This window comes from Cupressus sempervirens, chromosome 9 (assembly GCF_028749045.1).
Source record: "Cupressus sempervirens isolate cs-2001-9-10 chromosome 9, ASM2874904v1, whole genome shotgun sequence".
NCBI lineage: Eukaryota > Viridiplantae > Streptophyta > Pinopsida > Cupressales > Cupressaceae > Cupressus > Cupressus sempervirens.
The window spans coordinates 223,919,256-223,941,782 of record NC_143126.1 but is presented as its reverse complement, the minus strand read 5'-3'; positions in this window follow the sequence as shown (position 1 = coordinate 223,941,782).

The window sequence follows — 22,527 nt, the reverse complement described above, 5'->3', positions numbered from 1 at the left end:
AGTATAGGTTGGTGTTTTCATGCGTCTTCTCAAAACCAATCTTCACAAGATAGTTATGCAATCTTTCATACCATTCTCTTTGAGCTTGCTTTAAACCATATAAAGCTTTATGCAATCTACATAGCATGTTTTTATTGTTAGGATCAATAAATTTTTGAGATTGTTCACTGTAAACCTCCTCTCCTAGTATTCCATTTAGGAATGTTGACTTAACATCCATTTGATAAACTTTGAAACCTTTGTATGCAGAGTAAGAAAGTAGAATTCTCACTCCTTCTAATATTGAAACTAGGGAAAATATCTCCCATTAGTCAATTCCCTCTTCTTGAGCATAACATTTATAAACTAGCCTTGCCTTATTCCTTGTCACTTCACTATTTTCATCCAATTTTTTTTTTGTATACCCAATTGGATCCAATAACATCTTATCCTCTAGTATAGGTACAAGTGTCTAGGCTTTGTTCTTCTCAATCTAGTTAATTTCTTCATTCATGGCTTTAATCAACTCTTCGTTTTATAATCCATCCTTCCTTGATCTAGGTTCATATATGCTCAATGAGCATGTATCATTCTTCAATCTATTCCTTGTCATTGATCCATCTTCTCTTCCACCAATTATTTATTTAGTAGGATGATGTCATCTGACATATTTGGATAATCTTAGGTCTATTCTTGTTTATTCAACAATAGGGCTTTCAAGAAGTTCAATGTTAGGTTCACTATGTACATCTTTGTTAGGTAACTCAACATTCCTCTCTTATAATGTGATCTCAGCATCAAATTGTAACTCAACTTCTAAATGCATATCGACATACATTGTATGTCACTCGACATCATTTATTCTTATTAGTTAACAACTTGACTTTTAGAATCATTGGTATTCATACCTTCATAGTAGTATACAAAATTATCATAATCTTCATGTTCCTTCTTTGGTTCATCTTCATGTATATCTGTAGACTCATCAACTTTTACATTTGCACTTTCCACAATTTTGTTAGTGTTAGTATTTAAACACTTATAAGACTTGCTTCTTATGGAATAACTAGAAATATGCCTTCTTCACTTTTAGAAAATTGCCTTTCTTTTTGTCCTTTAGAATGTAATACATTTTTCGAAATACCTTAAAATGTTTGACCTTGGTTAAGTATCCATACCATAATTCAAAAGGTGTGATATTGGTACCTTTTTTGACTTTTACATGGTTTATGGCATAGATAGCTATAATGAAAACTTCTCTCTAGTATTTCAAAGCAACAATTTCCTCCACCATCAGTGTCCTAGAAAATTCCATCACATATCTATTCCTCCTTTCAACTATCCCATTTTTTGAAGGGGTTTCTTGGCTTAGAAGTTTGTCTCTTGATTCCTCTATCATTGCAAAAAATTTCAAATTCATTTGATGTAAATCTTGGAAATATAAGAGGAGTGACTAAGAGGGGAGGGGTGAATTAGTTACCACTAAAATAAATCCAAATTCCCTTATATTTCAATACAAAACATAAAATATAATAAAACTATGGAAAGTCGGTTAACACATAGGCACTTAGATAACACTAACAATATGTTGTAACTTGGTAACCTCTAAAATAACAGTTGTTACTTGAAAAATATTAAATATACAAAACTTAAGATATTATCTTTGATTATCATTAATTAAATTAGTTGCATACACATAAAATAAATAGCATGAACACAAGTGACACCAAGATTTAACATGGAAACCCAATTTGAGAAAAACCAACAATTGCAACTAGTTACTGATTTTCACTCTTCTAAAGTGAGCCTTATTATGATCCAACCCTATTAAAGGTTTCAATATACACTACTAGGTGTGACCTTATTAGAGGATTTAATCACACTGTTAGGAGTGGCCTTATTAGAGGTCTTAAGACTCTTCAATCTAGAAATGGCACCTTGTTAGAGGATTTACAAATAGACGTTAAGCCAACTCTATTAAGAGGTTTAATAAACTACTACAATCGTTAGAGAGTAACAATGATATGACTTGATTTTTGATGCAACTATAGTGTTTATTTTAGATCTCAATTTTGGCTCAAATACTTTATCCTTCTGATCAAGTGTGTCTTTGTAGCTCCTAAAGGATATTCTATTTATCCTTCAAATTTGTTTCCTCTAAGTATCTCTTATTCTTCTATCCACTTACACATATTCATACTCAACTTGAGCTTATACTTATATCATATACAATGCTAGGTCGGATTGAATATACCTTAGAATCACTAATATTGATCTCCCTAGTCTATTAGAACCAACAAACAAATCAATTAAAATCAAAATACCAAAATAAGAAAATCCTTCGTTAGCTGACCCTGCTCGGTAATGATTTTCCTATGATAACCAAGTGAAATTGGTTAACACTACATCTTCTCTAACTTCCTTTGGTAACTAAGTGAGCTTAGTTAGCACTAGTTCCATCTAACTTTCCTTCATTAGCCAAGTGAGCTCAATTAACACTCAACTTCTACTAACTTCTCTTCGATTCCCAGGGGAACTCGACATACACTATCTTCTGAACTCAATAAACACTAGAATTCTTAGAAGACATAGGAAACTATCTTCATCACCCACATGAGTTTGGCATACATTGACTAGTAAAGATATGACATTTTGTGTAACATTAAAGCAATATATAATTGATCAATCGTTCTCAACAATCTCCCTCTTTGGCATTGATGGAAACATAACATGTCATAATAAAATAAAATTTTAGAGAGAAACAATAGTAAGGATAATATCCTCAATTTCATTCTAATTCTCATCCATGAGAACTGCCTCTATCAGTGTGAACTCCCTCTGTCAAAAGACTCTATGTTCAACATGTTCTTTTGATAGAAAACTCTATCCTTTTTATATCAGACCAAGTTCTTCCTCTTTGACATCTTTGAACAAAATTTCTCTGATGTATGACTATGATGATAAAGTTTTCCTCTTTATAAAATTTTTGTGATATATTACTGAACTCTCTCTCTTTCACATTTTATGCCAAAGACAATATTCAGGTGAATTTCAATGTACCTCATGTACAAATTCATATGTAATTTTCCCTTTTAATTATACATCAACTTCATTAATCTTCAACATGCTTTGGTTAATATATCACTAAAATTTATTTAGTAAGCTTCAAATAGGGGAATGAGCCCTAACTTATCTCTTAGATACATAAAACATCCTTAGGTAATGACTTAGTGAATATGTTTACAATTTGTTCTTTAGTATTCACATATTCAAGTCTCACCTCTTTGTCTTACACCAATTCTCTCAGAAAATTATATTTTTTTTGTGATGTACTTGGTCTTGGTATGCATCACAAGATTCTTTGATATATTAATTATACTTGTGTTATCACAGAAGATAACTACTAGATCTTTGATTTCTACCTTTATACCTACCACCAGTTGCTTGAATCAAACAACATTTGAAAAATTAATTGCTACTACAACATACTCTACCTCTATTGTAGACTAAGAAATGCAATTCTTCTTCTTACTTGTCCAAGACACTAGTCTCTTACCAAGAAAGAATGCTCCACCACCGGTGCTCTTCCTCTTATTAACACTTCCTGCACAATCAAGATCTGTAAAGGATTTCAAATCTAAATTGCCTCCTTTCTTGTACCATAATCCATAATCTTTAGTATCCTTCAGATACCTCATGGTTCTCTTGATTTACACCATATGATTTTCTTTAGGATTTATTTAGAATCTTGCCACCATACCAACTGCTAATGCAATATCATGTCTTGTATGCACTATATGTTACAGTTTTCCAAACATACTTTTATCCATGGGTCTATGGAAAAGAGTCTAGGTCTTATTCCTTTCTATTTGTTCTATCTCTTCAAATATTGCATCAATGTAGCTTTCATTATCCAAAGCATCTTTAACTGATCTAGGTTCAATTTGAGTAAGCAAAAATGTACTTTCAATTTGATCCTTGTCATAGTTCAATTTGACTTATCTCTAATGATGTGATCAATTGCATGGTTCCTTCTATCATATCTTTCTAACATAGGCACTTTGGATCTAGAACTTGTTCCACTTGCCTCACCATGATCTTTTGCATCTTGCTTGGGTCCCACTATCTATGAGTCATGTCCTCCAGATTTAGACTTGGGTTGCACTAGTTATAACTCAATAGCCTCTAACTATGACTCAGGTCCTTCAAACTGTGATTCGGGTTACACTGGATGCAACTCAAGTGCTTTTAGATATTTTGGGGACTCGAGAGGTGAACTCTACTAACTTCTAACTAGATTTTGCAATGTATCAAGTTCAAAGAAAATACACTTTCTATAATCTTTAGGTTCTTTGTTGCTCTCTTCTTCACTCTTTTCTAAAAACTCATCAATTCTCACATGTGCACATTCTATGATCTTATGAGTGGTTAGATTCAAACATTTATATGCTTTACTTCTGCTAGAATATCCTAGGAATATGCCTTCATCACCTTTGCCATCAAATTTTACTTTCCTAGTCTCTTTCATAATACAAAATTTTCTACCAAATAATTTCAAGTAACTTACATTAGGTTTGTAGCCATAGCATAATTAATAAGGAGTTTGATTTGAGCCTTTCTTCAACAATACCCTATTCAATATATACATTGTTGTACTGATTACTTCCTTCTAGTATTTGATTTCAATGTTCATTTCTATCATCAGGGTTCTTGCATAATCCATGATTGATTTGTTCCATCTTTCCACTATAGCATGCTATTATGGTGTACCAGGGGCTGATATTTGTCCTTTGATTCCTCTTTCAGTGAAAATTCATTGAACTCATTAGAAATGAATTCACCTCCTCTATCTGATCTCAAAAATTTTGGCTTCTTTCTTGTTTCCTTTTCTACTCTTGCTAGATACCACTTCAATTTTTGAAAGGCTTCAGACTTATCTCTTAGAGACATTACAGTCATCATTCTAGAATAATCATTAACAAATAAAATAAAGTACTTATCTCCACTATACCTCTCAATTCCAATAGGTCCAAAAAGGTCTATAGGAACCAGCTCCAAGACTTCTTCAGAATGATAGTTCTTGCTCTTGAAACTTATCTTGCCTATCTTACCAATTTGACAAATTTTGTACAAGTCCATATTAGGTTTCCTCAAACTAGGAATTCCTTTCACTCTTTTGTTTTTTCTTATTTTGAGTAGGTTATCAAAGTTAACATGACACAATCTCTTATGCCATAAACATATTTCTTATACTTGAGCAATGAAACATAAACTTTCACTAAGATCTAGGTAGAATAAGTTACCTTTTGTTTGGTTATCAGACCCAACTAGATTTCCTTTTCCATCTAGTATATTGTTCTTCCCATTCATGAATTCCCTTGAATATGATATTATTCAACTATGCTACACTCAGTAGATTATGCTTCAGTCCTTAAACCCAATAAGAATTATCACATCTAAGTTCATTGGTTAGTGAGATATGACCTTTTCCCTTTATGTAAAATGGTTCATTGTTTCCAAATCTTATACTTCCACCATCATAGTGTTCCATATGTTCAATTTTTTTTTTTCATCAGTCATATGATGTGAGCAACCACTATCAATAATCCATGTATCATTTTTTCCAGCATGAGAAATAAGTGTCATTTTATCTTCATCATCAAATTCATTTTTTGTAGCAATAAAGACCATTTCATCATCTTCACTACTATATGAATCTTTAGCCATAAAACAAGACTTCTTACCTTTTATCAATGTAGTCCTTGTAACTTTTTAAAAAATCCTTCTTGCCTTTGTACTTTTTGTTCTTCATTCCATCTTTGTTTGCTCTATTTGGACACCTTGTAGCAATGTGAACAACTTCTTTACAAGAAAATAAGATTAAAGGGATTTTACCTTTGTACTTTCCTTTTCCTTTGCGATACTTCTTGCAAATAATGCTTCAATGGATTCAAGATCACCATAAAAACTACCTTCATCTTCACTTTTAGATTGTCATCTTCACCATAAAAACTACCTTCATCTTCACTTATCTCTTAGATACATTACACTCATCATTCTAGAATAATCATCAACAAATAAAATAAAGTACTTATCTCCACTATACCTCTCAATTCCAATAGGTCCACAAAGGTCTATAGGAACCAACTCCAAGACTTCTTCAGAATGACAGTTCTTGCTCTTGAAACTTATCTTGCCTATCTTACCAATTTGACAAATTTTGCACAAGTCCATATTAGGTTTCCTTAAACTAGGAATGCCTTTCACTCTTTTTTTTTTCTTATTTTGATTAGGTTATCAAAGTTCACATGGCACAACCTCTTATGCCATAAACATATTTCTTATACTTGAGCAATGAAACATAAAATTTCACTAAGATCTAGGTAGAATATGTTACCTTTGGTTTGGTTATCAGACCCAACTAGATTTCCTTTTCCATCTAGTAGCTTGTTCTTCCCATTCATGAATTCCATTGAATATGATATTATTCAACTATGCTACACTCAGTAGATTATGCTTCAGTCCTTAAATCCAATAAGAATTATCAAATCTAAGTTCATTGGTTAGTGAGATACAACCTTTTCCCTTTATGTAAAATGGTTCATTGTTTCCAAATCTTATACTTCCACCATCATAGTGTTCCATATGTTCAAACTTTTTTTTTCATCAGTCATATGATGTGAGTAACCACTATCAATAATCCATGTATCAGTTTTTCCAACGTGAGAAATAAGTGTCATTTTATCTTCATCATCAAATTCATTTTTTGTAGCAATAAAGACCATTTCAACATCTTCACTACTATATGAATCTTTAGCCATAAAACAAGACTTCTTACCTTTTATCATTGTAGTCCTTGTAACTTTTAAAATCCTTCTTGCCTTTGTACTTTTTATTCTTCATTCCATCTTTTTTTTCTCTATTTGGACACCTTGTAGTAATGTGACCAACTTCTTTACAAGAAAATAAGATTAAAGGGATTTTACCTTTGTACTTTCCTTTTCCTTTGGGATACTTCTTGCAAGTAATGCTTCAATGGATTCAAGATCACCATAAAAACTACCTTCATCTTCACTTTTAGATTGTTTTCCTTTAGACCTTTTAGCTTTCTTCTTGAGTGACAACTTGGCTTCAAATGCAAACTCAAGATTGCTAGAACTAGGAACATAATTATCATAATTATCTAGCTCAAATGTTTTCAATCTTCCAACAACTACATCAAATGTTATATCATTATTTGGATTGCATCTCATCTCTTGAATTGCTAAAACTTTGACTGCATATGTAGGAAGAAGTGTTCTAAGAAACTTACTTACCATTGTTTTATCTTCAATCTTTCCTCCTGAGGCTTTAATTGCAAGATCAAAATTTCCTCTAAGCCTTTTATCTTTGGCTCTTCTTACATTATTGTCTCCTCCATAGATGGCTTTTAACTTGATCGACATCTCATAAGCATTACCACAGTCTTTGACTTTATCAAATTTGGCATAGCTGAGAATTGAATCAATATCAATCATCATAATTTTATGATTCCTCTTTGCTACAATTTCTTCAACAATGATAATTCCATTAGGTGCCACATACTTAGCATTCAAATATTTTAGACCTGAATTTTCACTACTAGTTGCTAAATGTAATTTTATAAGTTTCTTCCATGCATTGAAGTTATCTCTATTCAACTTGAGGATCTCCCTTTTGTAAGACATACTGATCTTTAGCTTAGGTTCTTGAAACCATCTTTGCAAGCACCAAAAGCTCTGACACCAATTGTTATAAATATAAGAGGAGTGAATAAGAAGGGAGGGCTGAATTATTTACCATTAAAATAAATCCATGATCCCTTAGATGTTAATATAAAATATAAAATCTGATAAATCTATTGAAACTCAGTTAACAAATAGGCAATTAGTTAACACTAACAATATGTTGTAACTTAGTAACCACTGAAATAATAACTATTACTTCAAAAATATTGAACATATATAAACTAATCTATTATTTTTGATTACCACTAATTAACTTAGTTGCATACAAATAAAAGAAATAGCATGAACACAAGTGACGACAAGATTTAATGTGGAAATCCAATTTGGGAAAAACTACCAATTACAACTAGTTATTGATTTTCACTCTTCTGAATTGAACCCTATTAGCAACCAACCCTATTAATAGTTACAAAAAATACTATTAGGTATGACCGTATTAGAGGATTAAATCACCCTATTAGGAGTGATCTTGTTAGAGGTCTTAGGACACTTCAATCTAGAAATGCCACTTTGTTAGAGGATTCACAAATAGTTGTTAACCAAACTCAATTAAAAGATTTGATACACCGGTACAATGGTGAGAGAGTAACAATGATATGACCTAATTTCTAATACAACTATATTTCCAATTTTAGAACTTAATTTTGTCTCTAATACTTGATCCTTCTTGATTTAATGTATCTTTGTAGTTCCTCAATCGTATTCTACTTATCCTTCAAATTTGCTTCCTCTAAGCATCTCTTATTCTTCCATTCACTTAAACACATTTAATCATCAACTTGACATTATTCTTATATCATGCAAAATGCTAGTCAACTTGAATATACCTTAGAATAATTAATATTCATCTCTCTAGTCAGCTAGAACCAACAAACAAATAAATTAAACTCAATATTCTAAAACAAGAAAATCCTTCATTAGTTGACCCTGCTTGGTAGACAATAGCTCAAATATGGTTTGCCTATATTAACCAAGTGAAATTAGTTAACACTACATCTTTGCTAACTTCTTTTGGTAACTAAGTGAGCTCGGTTAGCACTAGTTCCATCCAAATTTCCTTTGTTAGTCAAGTAGCTCAGTTAACACTAAACTTCTACTAATTTCTCTTCAATGCCTGAGTGAACTTAGAATACACTATCTTCTAAACTTGACAACCACTATAATGCTCAGTAGACATAGGTAATTTTCTTTATCACCTGAGTAAGGTTGACATAAAATAAATAGTAATGATATGACATTTTTTGTAACATAAAAGACAATATACAATTGAACAAATTTTTTCAACAATAAACTCCCCACCTCTATCAGATCTCAGACAATTTAAACTTTTACTAGTTTCCTTTTCAACTCTTTCCAAGTACCACTTAAACTTTTGAGAACCATCAAATTTCTCTCTTAAGAACATAACTATCATCATTTTAGAATAATATATTAGAAACAATAGTCCACCAAGATAACTAAGAAGAGGGGGTTGGGGAGGCAGGCCGGGGGGGTTGAATCCATTATCCAACAATTAAAATATTTATCTTCTTCAAAAAAACTTAACCATTCAACCAAAGTAAATAGTAAGCATAATGAAATGCACATAGATAGTTAGATTTGTTGACTAGGAAAACCCTTGATCAGAGAGAAAACCCTAGTGGGAATGACACCCACAAGATGATTTACTAATAAAAATATTCCTTGTTAGAGAATGGACCCTATTAGGAGTCTATTACAATATTTAGTACATAGATTCCTTAGGAAAATTTGAATCCTTGCTAGGAGATTCCAACCTTGTTAGGAGTTGTGCTAACCCTGTTAGGAGTTTTAGTACAATGCATGCAAGATGAACCCACTACCCAAATATGCAATTTAAACTATAAGAAGAGATCACTGCTCAAACATGCAATTTACTATTATGTTTTTCTTTCCTTTGTTTTTAACTAAACCAATCACTATTAGACCTTGTAGACTAGGTCACAAACCTGGGATCAAAATATCAAACCTTGAATCACTCAAGAGAACCTTGGGAATGAAGTTTCCTTCACTTTTGCACTGCTCTACTCAACTTTGCATCTCTCTCTCTCTCTCTCTCTCTCTCTCTCTCTCTCTCTCTCTCTCTCTCTCTCTCTCTCTCTCCCCTTACAATATCTTCACATCAATACAATTATTTTCATACTTGATAAAGTATATTGTCATTCCTTTATACCAATCCCTCAAAAAAATTCCCTAAGTTATTATAGGAGCACATTAAGAACACATTACAGTTAGAGATAACATAAATCTTCCACCTTGCAAATTGAATAAGATTTTGTAAATACAATATTATGATGAGCGATCTTAGCCATGTCATCATAAATATTTCTTCTTCATGTCCTCAACCTCAATTCTTAGAATATCAGCTCTGCTAAGAGATATAACAAGTTTACTAGAACATGCCTATATGTAAACTTTACCTCAAAATAGACATCACCAGAACTTACATAACTTCTTATAGAGTTATCCTTTCTTCTTTTGACATTAACTACATATACTAGATACTCAGAATTATCTCCCATGATGTTAGATAATTAGAATACTCAACTATCCATCCTTACCAACTTGATCCTCTAATTTTCTTCTATCAGATAGCACAAAAAACTACTATGTTGACATTAATGACAAAATTAGAAATGAATATAACATATCATCATAGTAACATATCTATAATACTCACCCATAGGAATATCACCAACATCCATGCTTGCAACATAATAATCAACAAATAGCATGGAATTTTGTCACCTTTGTAGTTTTGCACATTAATTGGTCCACATAGATTAGTATGAATCAATTCCAAAATTGCTTTTAAAGTACGAGTCTTACTTTTAAAAGTAGACTTTGTCATTTTTCATAATTGAATTTGTTTGCAAATCACATTTATTAGGTTTCTTTAGTTTTGGTAAACCTTTAACTTTATTCATCTTATTGAGACTAATCAAGTCATCAAGATTAACACAACATAACCTTTTGTGCCAAAACTACACATCATCAATTTGTACAACAAGACAAGTATCTTCACTCATGTCAATATAAAATAGATTACCTCTAGTTTGTTCACCACTCCTAATGACTTCACCATAAACATTATAGATCTTAGCTTTCTTATTTCCAAATTCAACTTTTCATCCTAAATGACACAAGGAAGGATAGGGAAAACTAGGGCCAATGGAACTCCCAGCTCTCTGGACCACCCTACAAGAGTTAACACAATAGAAGAAAACACAAAAAATAACAACCAAAGGAGGAAGAAGAGTGAAATACTTTCATTGATTCTTCAAATATTCAACATACATGCCCAGCTATAAGGCCTTATTGGTTACAACTAGATATAAAATACATCCATACACATAGATCAATAGAAAATTCACACTTTCCAATTTTGCTCTGCAATCATCTTCCAAAACTGCCTCCAAATAATTAATTGCCCTAGCTCCTAGCCTAAAAATTATATTTATACTAGCTAAAATGGCTTAAAAATAATTCTAGAACATGGAGAATCCATAATTTGGCCCTTATCAAATATTAAATGAAAATAAACCTAACATAATTAAACACACAAGTCAGCCTGCATCGATAATTAACTATCCTAAAATCAATGTTTGAGAAAAATTGTGATATCTCCTAGCTCTGATTGAGTTAGAACTTTCACTTTGGCTTGAGGGTAGATATCTAGGTTCTCTACAATCCCTTAAGTGCACAAATTCTTATGCATTAAGGAAAAGTGCACATTCATTCTAAAATTTGAGCACAGAAAATAGTCATAGAGAACTGCTAGAAATTGATGTTTCGAGAGAATTGCCATATCTCCCAACTCATAAGGAGTTAGGACTTTCTCTTTGGATTATATATAGTAATATATTCCCTCTTTAATCATTGAAGTTCATAACCCTTCATTCATTATGGGAAATTAGTTACATAGTCTACAATAGGAACCCAAAAACCAAAAAACATAGTTTCAATAGATCCCAATTCTAGGAGCAAGATAAAAACTTAAAACATAAAGGATATTAGTGCAACCTAGGATTCTCCTACATTAGAGAACTAGATTTGGAAGAAATTATTCTCCTAAATCATTGAGATGTCACAACCTAAGCTGAATCCAACTTAGATTGAGAAATCCATTAAGCATTTTCCATGGGTCTATTCTTTCGCTTCACCAAATATTCATAATAATCTTTTCCCCTTTTTCTCTTACCAATTTTCTAATCCAATATCTATTCAACTTCTTCAATCTAATTCTTAGGATAATCATCTAATATATTAAACTTATCATCTAACTCATGATACTTATATAGATTAGCAACATTAAATATAGGAGATATGTCCATGTCATCAGGTAACTCAACTTCATAAGCATTATCACTATCAAATTTCTTCAAGATTTTACAAGGTCCAAACATCTTAATCTTCAACTTACTATATGTTCCAACTATAAATCTCCCTTTCTTCATATAAACCATCACCTCATCACCAACTTGAAAATCATGATGTCTCCTAGACTGATTAACATTCTCCTTGTACTTCTAATTACTTTGTTCTAACCTCAACTTCATTTCCTTAAGAAAAGACTCCATAAAATCAGCAAATTCTTCTCCTATAGAACTTCTCTTTTCTTCACTAGAAATATCTCTCAAATTTGATACTCCTCTAGGCTTCGTTCCAATAAAAATTTAAAAAAGGTGTCTTCCCTGTACTCCTATTCAATAAATTATCATATGCAAATTCAGCTTGTGCCAATACCATCTACTAATTACTTGGTTTATTCTCAACCAAACATCTCAAAAAATTACCTAAGCTTCTATTCACAACCTCTGTCTATCCATTTGTTTGTGGATGGAATGTAGAACTAAACTTCAACTTAGTACCCATCTTCTTCCATAGAGTCTTCCAAAAATAACCAACAAACTTACTGACTCTTTCAGAAATAATACTTCTTGGTAATCCATGCAATTTCACAATCTCTTTTAAAAAAAGTTTGGCAACATGCTCAGCATTTGATGTCTTCTTACATGGTATTAAATGAGCCATCTTAGAATTTTTTCCACTACAACAAATATGGAATCATACCCTTTCACTATCTTAGGTAGTCCAAGAACAAAATCCATATTGATGTTAGTCCAAGGTTTCTCAGGAATAGTAATAGGTGTATACAAACCAATATTCTAACTCACCCCTTTTCCAACTTGATAAACTCCACAAATCTTCACAAATTTCTAAACATCCTTATACATTTGTGGCCAATAATACTTATCTTTCAGTAAACTCAATGTCTTATCAATTCCAAATTGTCCAGCCAATCCACTACTATGCTTTTCCTTAATTAGATTCAGCCTCATAGAACTTCTAGGAATACATGACTAAATACCTTTGAATAACATACTTTTTTGAATGAAATACTCATCATACTTACTTATGTGATCTATTAAATTTGGTGCTTTGCACTCTCTCCACACCTTTGAAAAATGAGGATCAACATTATACAACCCTTTCATTTCATCAAAACCAAGAACTTCAACCTTCATTTTAGTCAACAAAGAATGTGTTCTACTCAATGAATCAAAAACTCTATTAGTAACTCCACTCTTATACTTAATGACAAATGTAAAACTTTGTAAATACTCAACCAACTTCAAATGTCTTTGATTTAATTTATGTCAACTTCCCAAGTATTGTAAAGCTTTATGATTAGTATAAAACACAAACTCTTTAGGAATCAAATAATGTCTCCACTTAATAGCATAAGAATCTTGATCATACACATAATACTTTCTTTTAGTATCATTCAAATTTTCACTAAAGAAAGAAACAACTTTACCTTCTTGACTTAATACAGCTCCTATTGCATTACCACTTGAATCATATTCAACTTGAAATACTTTGTTGGAATTAGGTAAAGCCAATATAGGTAATTCAACAACCTTTTGTTTCAAAGTCTCAAAGCTCTTACGAGATCCCTGTGTCCACTTGAATTCCTTTTTATCTCCCCCCATTGTCTTAGTCATAGCATTACAAATAGAACCAAAATTTTTTATAAACTTTTTGTAAAAACTAGCCAAACCATGAAATGATCTTACCTCACCCACATTCTCAGGCATAGGCCACTCAAAAATTTCTTTAACCTTCTCAGGATCCATCTTCAATCTATCATTTGAAATCAAAAATCCTAAATACACAATCTCCTTTTGCATAAAAGAACACTTTTTCAGATTAATTAGCAACTTTTCCTCTTTCAACCTTTGCAATACTTGTCTAATATGTTCTAGATGTTCTTCCTTAGTCTTGCTGAATATTAGAATATCATCCAAATAAACAATCACAAACTTACCCCAAAATATTTTTAGAACTTCATTCATCAACCTAATGAAAGTATTAGGTGCATTAGTCAAACCAAAACACATAACCAACCATTCATACAAACCATCTTTCATCTTCAAAGCAGTCTTCCATTCATCAACTTCTCTGATTCTGATATGATGATAGCCACTCTTCAAATCAATCTTGGTAAAATACTTTGCTCCACTAAAACAATCTATTATGTCATCCATCCTCAGCATAGGAAATCTATATTTCACTGTGGTCTTTTTAATAGCTCTGGAATTAGTACGCATTCTCCATTCTCTATTCTTTTTATGTGTTAATGTAGCAAGTATAATACATGGACTCAAAATTTCTCTAATTAATACCTTTTGCAGCAACTCATGCACTTTCCTATTAAGTTCTTCATTCTCTATAAGTGTCAATCTATATGGTGCTTTGTTTGGAAAACTAGCTCCTGGAATGAGATCAATACAATGACTTATGCTTCTTACTAGAAGTAAACCATTAGGAATATCATTAACAACAATATCTTTATATTCATTCAACAATTCTATAATTTCTACTATTATACCAACTTTTTTTGTTTTGTCATTACTACCAACACTTAGTCCTCTAGGAACTATAGAAAAATAAACTTGATTCTTCTTTACTTCCTTTTCAAATTGCTTTTCATTAACCATGCACACTTTTATTGTAGTACAACTAACCTCATCTAGAATGTCAGTCAAAGGAAACAATATTTGCTTCTTCCAATTTACCCAAAGAGTATATTGATTCAATCTTCCATTATGTACAACGTATCTATCATATTGCCAAGGTTTACCTAACAAAATATGACAAAAATCCATGGGATTAATATCACACAAAACTTCATCAAAGTAATGTAAAATTTTGAACTTCACAAGGCATTGCACATTTACCAATATCGTATGCCCATCTTTGATCCATGAAATATGATAAGGTTTGGGATGTTTCAAACTCTACAAGTATAACTTTGTAACCAGCTCTTTTGATGCAAAATTTGTTGAACTTCCACAATCAATGATCACGTTGCCATATTTTACAACCATCTTACATATGGTCTTGAAAAGACTTCTTCTAAGGACAAGTTCATCATCACTTCCCTTATTACATAAGGTTCTTCTCACCATCAGATTTTCTCCAACCTCAAGTCCACTTGGTGAACTCTAAATGTCCTCTTGAATCACAACATTTCTATTCTTTTGTCCACTTTTAGAAGATCTACATTCAAAAGATCTATGCCCTTTTTTGCCACATTTGAAACAATTAGCATAGAAACCAACTCTAGAATAAGAATATCCTCTTCCTCGGTAACATCCAATACCTCCTCAGTATGAACTACCACCTTTCCACTCAATCTTTTCTTTTTCATCATTCTTCCATTCAAATTTTCCCTTATCTTGCACAAAATTATTAGATCTGCCACTTTCTCCATAAGATCTACCTCTCCTCTATGGAATCTACCACCTATAGCTCTTTGTCATTGTTCATGATTCTTTGTTAAGATATCTTTAGCTTTCAAGGCATATTGATATGCTTCTTCTACACTTTTCAACTTTACAAAACTTAATTCATCTTGAATTCCAAATCTCAATCCATTTATGTACATTGCAATTTCCTCAACATCATCATCCACATGTCCAGATCTGATGTCCAATCGATAGAATTCCTTAGTATACTCTTTCATAGTCATGTCTTTTTTCTTCAAATTTTGCATCTTTCTCAACAAGCTAACTTGGTAATCAGTAGGAAGGAATTTGATGTGAGGCCTCACTCTGACCCATCGTAGCATAGTGATACATTACCCTTATTTTGTTATTCATGACTCGAGATGTCGAGACATTATCTGATGCTTAGAACATATTTTATTATTTCATGTTGTGTGATGTTATTTTTAGATATATTTGATGATTTTCATTTAATGTTTCATGTATATGTATGTTGATGAAATCAGTAAAGGTAGGATCGAGACTTTGATTTAAGATATTTTAAATGATTAAGAATTAAGTAGGATAAAGAAACCCTTATTGATGTATGTTTTAATTTATGTGAATTTTTGAATATATATACATTTATGTACATATGATTCTACGAGACTACTGATGTGTGCAATGAGTGTGCAGATATTTAGCCAAGAAACCCTATAGAGGAACATAACTGATCTCCATGTGCTAAATTTTAAAACCTTCTTGTTCGTAATTCACATATTTATATTGTGAGATGTATGTATGCATCTTCCTTGCTCAGTGAATGTTAAATTTTCATAATTATGTTCTTTCAGTGTCGCTTCACACTCGTAAAATGGTTATGTGCTTTAGTGGCTGTTTAGGGTTAATTGTTTAACCTTTGGACCAAGTTGGTTTAAGTTATTATCAATTTTCTATTGGGTTCTTAATCAAGGTTAGTCATCCCTTAATCCGGATTAGTGCTTATTTGCAAAGTTAGAGTAGTAAGTTAGACCTATTTTATTCATAGATTTTATTTGACTCTAAACCTCTTCTTACGGCTTTAAAACTTGTTTTTTTTCTAACCAAAGGGTATGGGTATGGGTTAGGGGTCTTTTCTGACCCCTAAGCCCCTTGTTTTGACTTTTGAGGTCACTCAAAAAGTCCCTTTTTACCTTTGTGCGAAAATTGATCATGGTTATCTTGAGTTACCTCACCTCATCTCCACTTAGGGTTTAACAATAGTGTAGGTTGAGTTAGGAGTTTCTAGAGTGGCTAGTGGGTGGAAATAGTTATTGCTTCTTTTGGGTGGTTGAGTCGAAGGCTTATTTGGAGGCCTTCCTTGGACTAGTGGGTTGTTACCCAATCTCTACTTTTAGAGAAGATTTTCTTGAAGCTTGAAGAAAGGAAAGGGATACTCTACTCAAACTTGTTTCATTGCCATTACCTCTTTGTGAAGGTAGGAAATTATCATCTCCCTTATTTAGATTTTATGTTTGGTTTCATGTTCATGTTATCTTGTTGTTGTTTCACTGTTGTATGGTTGTGGGTATGTGGGAAGATTTGAAAACCATTTCTTTTTGGTTGTTTTCCTTTCTTGTTTATGTTTGCAATTTTTGAGTTTCCTTACATGGGTGTTTTGGTATTACTCACCCTTGGAGAGGGCAGAAGTGACCAATTTTGGGAAAGGTTTGTTTAGTTGGACTCCAACCTATGTAGAGTCTCTTCTCAAGATGAGAAGAGGGATAAAGGGTAGGGTGTTATGGGCCCTTACCCGTCAGCACAAACCTGGTATGAGTATGGCAAGTTTAAATGGAAGAATGAAAGTTCTTGGTTACTAGCCCTGATTGGGCATCTGAATGGGTGTTGTGCTTGACTTCTCCTGTTGGAAGAATCCACCTTTCCCTATTCTTGATTCATTGTGAATCCTATTGTGTAAACCTTGTATGATTATGCATGCTTGATGTTCTTTTGGTTCCGCTTGGTTGTCACCCGATCAGATATTGGTTTCCTCCATGGTTCTGGAAATGAGATTCAAAAAACATTACAAACTCCTTGATTATGATCATGAAGAAAATTTGATAAAATTATTGAAAATTGGGATTGAGATCCTATTGTAAATTGTACTTTTAAACCTTTTTGTAAATGGCAATGAAGCCAGGTTTTCTTCCTGATTCTTTCCCGGCTGAGCCTTTGAATCAGGTTAGCCAATAAAATAATGGTTGAGTGTATTTGGTTCTCATAATATTTGATCATAATGTTCAGTCGTATGAGTGCTCATCAAAATAGAATAAATAAATTTGCATATATATAGATGGGAGAATAGAATCATAGATAATGCCTTGAATTATGAATGTTCAAGTTTTAATTACGATAATGAAGAGTTGAATTGATATAGTGAGTTTCAATTATGATGTATAAGTATTATGATGAGATCAAATCAAGAGCAAACCCTATATTACGAAATCAAAGATATTTCATTTCTTGATAAATTTCATGGTGGTTATAATCAAATTTGAATGAGAATAATCCACCACCTTTTTTTTTTTTAGTTATGTGTATAGTATCATTCACCTCCTAAGTTCTTCAAATATGATCAATTAGACTGAGAGGTTGTATTCTTGAAATCAATAATAATAATAATCAGAATTTAGAACTCATACCATGTCCTTGAAGAATTAATATAAAACATACATGTTTAAATAAGAGATTGAGAGACTATACCTAATGTACTCCTTTGCATTGGAATATTTGTATTAAGGAAGAATGTTAATAATAGATTTATTCAAATCCTTAGTAACATAAATGAAATGCATAAAATGACATGACCATGCCTTGTTAAAATTTTGCTTCAAAAAAATATGCACTCCCAGGAGTAAAAACTCTCAAAAATACATGAGGAGAAATTTCATTCCTTCCAAGACCACAGAGCATATTCTTGCTCAGATTCCTTCCTAAATGAAATAAGAAACAAATAAATATTATGTTAATCTCATGGGTGCATAATTTTGAATATATAAATATGTATATTTAAAAAAAAGAAGTTAACATCATAATATCTTTTCCTTCACCTGTAAAACTTTATGTATTCATTGCTCTCCTTGGCCTTGGACGTCAGTTTAACCTTGTTTTAAAAAGGTCTTTAGTGTCTGTCTCAAGTCAAAGTGGATGGGATGGGTGGGTGATGTCATCCTGCCACCTTGTCCCATCCCCATTCTTCTCCATTCCTAGCGGCCAGTTTGGGGAAGGTGACATTTATGTTGAGAAAGGAAATTGAGGTGGTAACTTTCATTTCCTTAAAACTCCCTTGCGCACCTCTGTTCATGTGCCCACCTCTTGGGTTGCGTTTTCCCTACCTTGGGCTACGTGGAAGTTGGGTGGAGAGAGCTATGTCATGACATGACATTAGATTTGGATGTTGGCTTAGCTTTGGGGTGGTATTGATGTTGCAAGTTAATGCTTGTTTAAAACTTAAGACTTCATCTCCCCTACGTACCTTTTCCTTGATGCGCAGGCTTGGGGTTGCGTGGGGCCTAGGGAGAGGTGTAGGGAGGGGTCAGATCGACTTGACTTGTAGCCAAGTGGATGTTAGGGGCTAGGGTGTAGGTAAGATCTTAGGGCAAGAGGGTTAGTGGTTAGGTGTTAGTTAGTAGGTAGGCTTAGTTAGTAGTATTTGATTTAATTATATTTCAGATTCAATGTAGTTAGAAATTTAGAATATGATTTAGTATAAATTTAGATAGTTTAGTATTTATTAGTTGGTTGTTTAATTATGTTGTTTTAGTTTAAATTTGTTAAAGAGTAAATTGTTTAACCTAATCAAGTCTTAAGTTAGCATTATGTGTGAAGTTGACTTATACCCAATTAGTTATATAGTTAGTTTAAAATGAAACCTTAAATCGTTAAAGTATAATTAGTTGATTTAATAAAGTTTAAGGTTATTTTATGTTTTGCTTAAGGACTTTTGTTGTAATTGTTAATAAATTTTAGTTACTTAGTTATGGGTTAATTTTATAAATACTAATTTGGTTAGTTTTAATTTTAAATGTACTCTTACTGTTTTAACCATTAAATAGTTTAAATTTATCGATTAATTGGCTATTTAAATAAGTTTTAATGTAGGTTTGATTGATTTGATATTGCAAGTAATTTGAGATCCGAATTCATGTACATTGTTATCTATGTAAGTTTTATTGCATATCATTATAAGTTAATATAATATCATAATTTTATCGAGATTAATCTAATAACGAAAGTTTTAAAATTTTAATGATGTTATCATCCTCATGTTTAAAACCTTAGGATTGTAATGTAAAGAACCTGTACTAAAGCTTCTATCTCAATCATATCAAACTTAGAGCATGTTGAATTTTAATCAAAAAGAAAATTGTTGTGTTCTTGCCCTCATAGTTTGGGCATAACATTTGTTCTTTACCTTTTTCACCATCTTCAGCCAAGTTTTGATCTTTTCCTTCCCTCTCCTTTGTCTATTAGTTTGCAAATGCTCCCACCACAATGAGGCATGACCTTTTAGCCTATTAAGGTCAATATTTACTTTTCTATTATCAAGAGTTTTCTTATACTCAAAGAACTTCTCCATATCTAAGATCTAATCTAACACAAAATTGGTATCCAATTTTACATCATAAGGAACAACCTCTATAGTGGGTTTTGAATTTTCCCTAGACAACGCTCTCAACAATCTTTCCTCATCTTGATCTTCTTTAGGTTCAGGATTATGGCTTCATGTTGTTGCTTCATCATCAACTACATCATCAAGTTGTGTTTCTCTCCTCTATGATATCTTCACAACATCTAATATAGATGCAATTTTTCTCAATTGATCCAATATAGCATTATCAACATTTCCTCTACCATGAACCATCTTTACAAATTAGGTTCCTACAAGATTGTAACCCTCTGCAACTTATAGGTCAAATCTGTAGATCTACCACCCTATAACCAAATCTAAAATAGGGTGTTACATGATCCAATCACCACAAGGATGAACTAAAATCTTTGATACGACCTGATGCAAGGAAGGATAGGGAAAACTAGGGCCAATAACACTCCTAGCTCTCCAAACCACCCTATAAGATTTAATACAATGGAAGCAAACACATAACAACAACCAAAGGGGGAAGAATATTAAAATAATTTCATTGATTCTTCAAATATTCAAAATACATGACAGACTGTAATTCCTTCTAGGCTATATCTAGATACAAAATACATCCATACACATAGATCAACAATAGATTCACACTTTCCAATTCTGCTCTGCAATCCTCTTTAGAAACTACCTCCAAACTCTTAACTGCCCTAGCTCGTAGCCTAAAAATTCTATTTATTCTAGCCAAAATGGCTTACAAATCATTCTAGAACATGGAGAAGCCAAAATTTGGCTCTCAAAAAATATTAAATGAAAATATAAACCTAACATTAAATACACAAGTCAGCCTGCATTAGCAATTAACTTTTGTAAAATTGATGTCTAAGAAAAATTGTGATATCTCCTAGCTCTAATTGAGTTAGAACTTGCACTTCAAAATAAGGGTAGATATCTAGGTTCTCTACAAACTCTTAAGTACAAAAATTCTTATTCATCAAGAAAAAATGCCCATCCATTTTGAAAGTTGACCACATAAAACAATCATGCAAAACTTTTAGAAATCAGTGTTCTGGGAGAAGTGCCATATCTCCCAACTCATAAGGAGTTAGGACTCATGCACTATATCATACATAATACTCTAGGAAATTTTTAATTTTTGAAGTGAAAAATCCTTCATCCATTATATAAAATTAGTTACATGGTCTAGAACAGGCATCTAGAAACCAGAAAATACAGTTTCAACAAAACCTAGTTTCAGTAGCAAGATAAAAACTAAAAACATTTAGGATATCAGTGCAACCTAGGATGCTCCTACATCACTAAAATATTTAATTATGACACACTCATTAGATTATAGTTAAGTCCTTCCACATATTAAGTATTTTCATGCATGATCTTTTTTGTTAGTTTTATTGATCCTTTACCTTTTATCAGGGTGCATCATTAACAAAACTAAGACTATTTTCCTCATAATGCGTAAGGGGTTTAAACTTAATTTTGTATCAATTCATGTTATTATAACAACCACTATCAATGATCCATCTATCAATTTTGTTCACATAAGATATTAATGTAGTTGCCCCATCTTCATCAAAATCATCCTTCATTGCAACATAGACAACTTCAACATCTTGATCGTTTGATCCTTCATTGGATTCTTCTTTAGAAATGTAGCAAGCCTTGTTTTCTTTATCTTTGTAGTCCTTTCTGTTTTTATCCATTTCACTTATGTAGTTTTCTCCACTTCTATTGTTCTTCTTTTAAAGACACCTTGATGCAATATGACCAACATGATTACAATTGAAACATATGATAGGTAACTTAGCTTTGTATTTTCCTTTGCCTCTGTGAAATATCCTAGCCAATAATGCTTCAAGTTCTTGTATATCATCTACATCTATATCACTATCACTAGAAATATGTTTGACCTTTTATTTTCTCTTATATTTGGGCTCTTTCAGTGATAATTTAGCTTTGAAATTAGATTCAACATCCTTTCTTTTGAAATTATCAAAATTTGAAAGCTCAAAAGTAATAAGTCTACCAAAAATTCCTTCAAGGGTCATATACTTACCAAGAATACATCTCAATTCTTTTTATAGAAGAAACTCTAATAACATAGATGGGAAATAGTGTTCTCAACATTTTGTTGATCATAGACCCATCCTCAATTTTCCCAATTGATCCTCTGATGGCATTAAAAACTTCCTTGCATCTAGCACAATGCTAAACTATATTCTCACCTTCTTGAATTCTCATTTCATCAAACATTCCTTTGAGACTTTCAAATTTGAATCTTAGTAGATTCTTATCTCTTGCATCGATCTTTTGTAGGGAATCCCACATCTATTTGGAAGAAGTA